This window comes from Alnus glutinosa, chromosome 10, assembly GCF_958979055.1.
Source record: "Alnus glutinosa chromosome 10, dhAlnGlut1.1, whole genome shotgun sequence".
In the NCBI taxonomy this organism is placed as follows: domain Eukaryota; kingdom Viridiplantae; phylum Streptophyta; class Magnoliopsida; order Fagales; family Betulaceae; genus Alnus; species Alnus glutinosa.
Genome location: NC_084895.1, coordinates 23,197,329 through 23,205,086, shown reverse-complemented (window position 1 = coordinate 23,205,086; position 7,758 = coordinate 23,197,329). Strand labels below are relative to the sequence as shown.

Sequence of the window (7,758 nt, the reverse complement as noted above, 5' to 3'; positions counted from 1 at the left end):
TATTTTTTATTTTTTATTTTTTTTTAACAAAGTAACAATTTTTATTGATAAAATTAATCACTCGGGAGACATTTGTTCTTTGATAACAATATCATAACTATAGTTTAAAAGTTATTCGATTCAAATCCTACTTATAATCCAAGAACTTACCTTTTGAAAAAAATAATAGACAGCAAAATTTGCATATCTCTTTAGAAAAATGATCCCTACACTCATTTCTCACAACAGCCCCACAACAAGCTGATGTGTCTAGTAATATTTTATTACTTTTTTTGTTTTGTTTTGTTTTCTTTTTGTAAAAAAATAATAAAATACTACCAGCCACGTCAGTTTGTTGTGGGGTTGTTGTGAGAAATGAGTGTAGGGATCATTTCTCATCTCTTTACATGTGCATTCATATTCCACAATCCGAGTGTGGCATGCATTCCACATGGCATTTGTGGGGACCCTGTCATTGCATTCACGGCGGCTTTGATCTCTACATTTTATTTACGAACAATGGAAGAGCATGCATTATATATAGCCCTCGAAAGCCATGCACAAAATATAGCACAAATCGGGGGGTGACTGACATACCTTAGGAGTATGGCTACGAAACCAGGGATCCTCACAGACTGGCCATGGAAGCCTCTTGGTAGCTTCAAGGTATTGGACATGCTTGCAGTTTATGGTCAAGTTTGATGTACAAATTATTAGGTCATATAAATTGGTTCATTACACTGATCTTCATAAAGCATCTTTCTTCTTTTAATTCATATACGTATTTTTTTTTTAACTTTTCTTAATTTTCTGTTCTCCTGTTGGGAATTAAGTACGTGATTTTGGCTCCATTGGCGGTTCATAGCACTTACTCGTTCATGGTAAAGGGAGAAAGTGAGAGAGACCTCTTCTACTTCCTTATTCTTCCATTCCTTTTGGTGAGGATGCTGCACAACCAGATATGGATTTCTCTATCCCGTTACCGAACGGCCAAGGGCAATAATAGGATCGTGGACAAAGGTATCGAATTCGAGCAGGTTGATAGAGAAAGGGGCTGGTAAGTAAGTAGCTTAATTCATTCAGAAATCTACAGGTTTCGCATGATCAATTGACACATGCATGATTTGACGGATATTTTGTTTACAGGGATGATCAGATCTTGTTCAATGGAGTACTATTTTACGTAGGCTATATGATTAATCTTCCAGGGACTCATAACCTACCCTTCTGGAGAAGTGATGGTGTGGTTATGGTAACTCTGCTTCATGCGGGTCCAGTGGAGTTCCTATACTACTGGCTTCACAGAGCATTGCACCACCATTTCCTTTACTCTCGCTATCATTCCCACCACCATTCTTCCATTGTTACTGAACCAATTACCTGTAAGATACTTCATTTTTTTACGTCCGTGTATATATATTATATTATATATAATATACAAATATTTAATGTCTAATTAGCTGTTGTTTCTTTGACACGCAAAAGTTGCCTTTGACGAAAACCTAACTAGCTTATATATATATAAAATAAAAATAAAAATAAAATCGCATGCTGCAGGTGAGATTTGAAATGCACGCCACTTTTGAAGCTTATTTACGAAGCTTTCCAACAAGCTTATAAGATACGAAGCTTTTGGATAAGAAAAAGAAAAATTTGCTACGTATTCTTAAGTACTCTTAAGTGCTCATTGCTAAGGGTTCGGTCTGTGTAAATTATCATTGAATATTATATACATTTTTACATATTATTTTATTTAAAAATAATTTTAAATGTCACGTTAGAAAGAAGATACTTTAAAATTAATACTTAAAAATACGTGAAAAAGAAAAAAAGAGATGCAGAAGGCAAAGGTTCCGCCTTCAATTTTTCTTAAAAAATTCAACTTTAAAACATTTTGACTTTTTTTTTTTTTCACTTTTTATATTACATAAATTATTATTCAAATAAAAATACCCACTACAAAATTGATTTTTTTACTTTTCCATATAAATTCTTTCTACTTTATATTATATTAATAACTTTTTATTACTATTCAAAAAGAAAACTCACCTAAAAAATCTTTACCTCGCAAGCAAAGATATTGGCGGTACGTGTTTGGTAATCGATTGGATTAACTCGATTTTGATGCAAGATTTTTTCTAAAAACCACAACCTCAAAACATTGTTATTTTTTATATCATATATATCAATAATTTATTATTATTATTCAAACACAAAATCACTACAAAACAAAACAAAAAATTCACTTTTCTATACAAAAATTTTAAAAGTTCTATCTGCTTTATATCACATCAATCATTTATATCTACTCCAAAAAAATTCTCTATCAAACTCGAAATAAGTTAAATAACTGAATCAGTTGCCAAAGGAAGCCATTAATTATTATTGGCACCCTTTGATGACTATCTCTACTCCTCTCTCCTTTTTTTTTACCTCTCAGATTTGAAATGAATATTCTACACACGTATTGGGTCTCACTTCTTAAGAATGAGTTTAATCTCACATGTGAAGGGATGTTAGAATATTAGCTAAATAATTAAATAAACTATTTTTTAATAAGCTTAAACTTTTAAAATAAATGAGGATTTAATTCGTGCACACAAGCGCATAGGACATCTATCAATCAAAACCATATTGTCCATCATATATATATATATTATAATATTAAGAAGAATAACAGTACTATTTTGAGAGCACATGTTTTAGCTAAATGGACCGCTATCCACCTTGTATTTGGTAGCATTCTCACTAGATCTCCTGTTCTTTCTTCCATCAGGATTAGGAATGGGGCAGATCCTTTCTTGTAACATTTTTCCTTATTCAATTAGAAAAAGAAAAAGAAAAATTATTATTTTGACAACTCTGGCCGTACAACATGATTCAATTGAAAAAGAAATTACACTTGTTAGTTTTGTAATTTGTATGTTCAAGATTGAGGATTAATTAGTACTAATAACTTGATCGATGTTCATATTATATGGCAGCTGTGATCCATCCATTTGCAGAACACATAGCGTATTTCATACTCTTTGCAATACCATTGCTGACAACATCGTTCACGGGGACTGCGTCAATAGCATCCTACTTGGGTTACATCACATATATTGATTTCATGAACAACATGGGTCACTGTAATTTCGAGCTCATTCCTAAGTGGCTCTTCACCGTCTTTCCCCCGCTCAAGTACTTCATGTACACCCCCTCGTAAGTCCTCCCTTATACAACGACCTCTGCATTATTCTCCTAATTTTGATCAAAGTAGTTCATTATGTAATACTTTTAAAGTTTCAGTCCTTTTGTACAATTGACCTATGCCTAATCAATCAGCTAATCAAAATTTTTTATTATTATTATCTCTATTATTATTGTTTTCATTATATGAATCTCAGGAAATTATAATCTAAATTTTTTGACTCAACAGATTTCATTGATCACTACATCACACCCAATTCCGCACCAACTATTCACTTTTCATGCCTATATATGATTACATGTATGGGACCATGGACAAGTCCTCAGATGCTCTATATGAGGCTGCACTAAAAAGACGTGAAGAGTCACCTGATGTGGTACATTTAACGCATCTAACAACACCGGAGTCCATCTATCATCTACGGCTAGGATTTGCCTCCTTGGCCTCAAGGCCCCATACTTCCAAATGGTACCTGTGGTCGATGTGGCCTGTGACACTACTATGGTCTTTGATTCTAACTTGGAACTATGGCCAGACATTTGTTCTAGAGAGCATCACTTTCCAAAAGCTCAAATTGCAATCTTGGATGGTACCAAGATACAATATACATGTAAGAAACATTCATTTATATGATTATTGTGATTTGGCTTGTGTTCAGTCTTAGTTTGATTGGATTCATTGGCATTGGGGCATGTGCTTTTTATGTCATATTATGAGACACGTGTTCTAATTTCAACTAGAATTGAATCCAAACCAAACCCGATTATTGTTGGTTACATTCAATTTGATTCAACTGGTTTTGATTTAATTTATTTTTATCTAACTTCTTCCTATGTTTTTATTTTTGTTTTAATCTTCAGTACATGTTACAATGGCAAAGGGAATCCCTCAACCACTTGATTGAAGAAGCTATACTAGATGCTGAAGTGAGAGAAGTTAAGGTGCTAAGTTTAGGTCTTCTAAATCAGGCAAGCGAGTCCAGCTTTCTAATATTAAACTCTTAAAGAATAGAAACTACACTTATCTTAGTCAAAAGTCTAGGTTTGCGCATAACCTTACTAAAAGGGCCATTTCTAATGGTCACAATGGAAGCATATTCAATACAGCCATATGTAATTTTAAAGGCCACATCAGTTTTAGAGGGACAAAAGATGGATAAAAATCTTGACGCTGGATAGAACAGCGATTATCTTGCAGGCTATTCAACAGACAGTTTGTAAGGAAGAAAACAGAAAATCATCCCAAACATAGAGACAATCTCTGAATTTTAATGAAAATATCAATAATCAAGAATGTCAAGAAACGCCCACAAGCCCGGCTATTATAATTGAAAATTACCAAAAATAGCAAAACCCTAATAACCTTAACAAAATGAAATATAGAAGAAAATAAGTCAGCTGCCAAAAATTTGGTGCAAATTGGGCTCAGAATCACTTCCTAAACGATAAACGAAAAGTTACCATAAAATGAAAAAAAAAATATCTAAAATTAGGGTTTTGGAAAGGAAAATAGCGGATTTTGGCCTCGAAATGAGGCACATCAAGTGTAGCTGGGTGGCCACGACGTGCGCGCCGAAGAGAGCTTTCTAAATTAGGGTCATATGCGCAAATCGGATACTTATAACCAAAGTTATGGCAAAAAATCTACAGCGCACTCGAAAATTGCCTTAATTAGGCTAGATCACGATTTCTTTCCAATCTTGCGATGATCTACCTGCTCCAGGTAATTCAGCGTCATCAATGTACAATCTGACAACTCAGCATCATCTAATTCAGATGATTCCTCTGCATCAAATCTCCATTCTAGCATTACTCGTGTTTTATTCCTTATTGTGTCATTTTGATTTTTATGTTTCTTCTGTTTTGGCTTGTTTGCTTTTGCTATTTGCTTAAAAAAATAAAAAATAAAAAAAAAAAATCCAGCTTTCTAATATATTATTGGAAATTTTTTTTCTTGATCCAATGGTTGGTTTACGCAATGGAGAATTGTTGGTGTAAGAGAAATTCAATCCATATCTTGGATCGTTGATATGATTCAATCTTATTTTTATATTTTTATCCCCGTGAGCTCCTCCTATTGGAAATATTGAAGAAATTAACAAAAATAAAAGTACATGGATATTCATTCTTTCTCAAAGTATTTTAGCGACCTTTACTTTTGTAAATTTTTGCAGGGAGAGGAACTTAATAAAAATGGTGAGCTTTACATCCAAAAGTACCCTCAGCTTAAAATAAAGCTGGTGGATGGAAGCAGCTTAGTAGTGGCTATCGTGCTAAATAGTATTCCGAAAGGAACAACTCAAGTGTTTCTCAGGGGCAACCTTACTAAGGTTGCTTATGCCATTGCCGATGCTTTATGTGAAATGGATATTCAGGTATGTTTTAACTACTGTAAAATCCTTGCTCGACCTAGCTAGATTGCAATGTTTTTGTTTTTATTTTTCTAATGTTTCTTAACTTTAAAAGGGAAAAAGAAGGTATGTAGTTGAATTGCACGCGATCGAGGAGAAGTATTAGGGTACTACATCAAATGATTAAATTCAACCATTCATATCTTTTTAAACTTTTAGAAGATTAAGTGGTGATTTAAAACAAGTTTATTCAAGCATTTGGCTTAAACAAGCTCAATTTATTCTAATCAAAGCCCTTCTAATATACTTTTATATGTAAAGACAATAACAGAATTTATCGTGGAAATACGAATAAAAAGTATTCAATATTCTAGGAGTAATATTCGCCTCTCACTAGTTCGAATCCACTCTCCCTTCTTTTGTGTGGACATGTCAAATATATATATATATATAACAGTAAATCATAAGGATTTACTAGTGTCATATATATTATACAATAGAGAAATACATCAAATTTTACATTTAGTTTTCTAACACTATAGTACTATAATTGTTTTAGGTTGCACTACCATATAAGGATGAGTATGAGAAGCTTCAATTAAGGCTGACCACAAAGTCGAAAAATAACTTGATCCTTTCAACAAGTTATGCTGATCAGAAGGTAAATTTTGCAGCCCATTTCATGCATGCATGATTATTGCTTGTCACATTCTTTCTTCTTGTGTGGATTTAAAGAAAGAAATGGTATTAGATTTTTTCTTTCTTTCTTTCTTTAAATGAGCTTTTTAGATGTTACACGTAGTTGTTAGCTTCTCAAACCAACAACCAAACACACTCTTAGTCGGGAGCAGAACTACTCATAACCTTGAGAGGTCCATTGTCCTCCCAAATTTTTAAATTTATCTCTATATTTTGTACTTTTTATAATACAAATCATTCAAAATTTATGTATTTAGCAGTTCACTCTAAACAACTCTCCTTTTCATTTATTGGATTAAAGACATGCACTTGAATACAAGTGTATAGTTGAGAAATTTGTACGGTTTATCCGTAGATTTTTAGGAGGAATGTTGTAAGAAGATATATTGTAGCTAAAATAATAGTGTCACGTGGACTATCATGCACGTCATTTTGTGAGAATATTATAGTGAAAATTGTAGCATCATATGCATTTCCCTTTTCTGAGACTCGGGGCAAAATTAAAATATAAAAAAAGTGTTTACTAGCTACCCCTACAGTTCTAGTTAATGGATTAAACTTTTTAAGACTATGATATATATGACATAATGAGACTTGCAGACATGGTTAGTGGGAGATGGATGGAAGGAAGACGAACAATTGAATGCATCAAAAGGAACATTATTCATTCCTTTTTCTCAGTTCCCACCAAAGAAAATGCGGAAAGATTGCTTCTTCTACTGTACACCTGCAATGATCACTCCCACATCTTTCATCAACATGCACTATTGTGAGGTTAATATTTCAAATCACCAATTATTCCAACCGCTTTTAGTTTTTGATGATAAAAAATTAAACGATAAATTTAATCATTTAATTAGTATTTTAACACTCCATATTTCATTATGAGACAGAATTGGCTGCCAAGGAAAGTGATGAGTGCTTGGCGTGTTGCTGGGATATTACATGCCTTAGAAGGGTAGAATGTGAATGAGTGTGGGAACACTTTGTTGAATATCGAGGATGTATGGAGAGCAAGTATTCGACATGGGTTCCGTTCTTTGACGGTGTCCGTTTGAGCCTGATTTAGCTTACTTTATATTCATATATATGTAGAACATATATATCTCTATGTGTATGTGTGTGTCTATTTATATATTCTCTCAAAATAAAATATAGCTACATATCTCATGTGATTTGATGCATGCATGCAGTACTACTGAAGAAGGAAAAAGACGTTAATAGAAATATTAGTTTATATACATGAGATGAGATTATGAGAATAGTTATGTACCAAAGAGACTCTAGCAAAGATCTATAAATGCAGAGATTGGTTCGTACAAACATCTTCGTTAAAAAACAAAAAACAAAAAAATTAGTTATAAAGGAGGATTGAATTACACTAAGTGAATAAATTTAATTAGGATTAAATTACAAATTTATACATTTGAAACTATTCAAATCATTTATAAGCTCTATATGAATAAGATTAAGTTAATAAGAAGCACAACGTAGTTCTATTGAGCTCTTTCTTAATAATTGACGTAAGTTTCTAATA

At 32.8% G+C, this 7,758-nt stretch overlaps 1 pseudogene; it reads left to right on the top strand.

The window, feature by feature from the left end:
* The first annotated feature begins 585 nt into the window (after positions 1-585).
* LOC133880217 (very-long-chain aldehyde decarbonylase CER1-like) lies at positions 586-7,279 on the top strand (annotated as a pseudogene).
* The last annotated feature ends 479 nt before the right edge of the window (positions 7,280-7,758 follow it).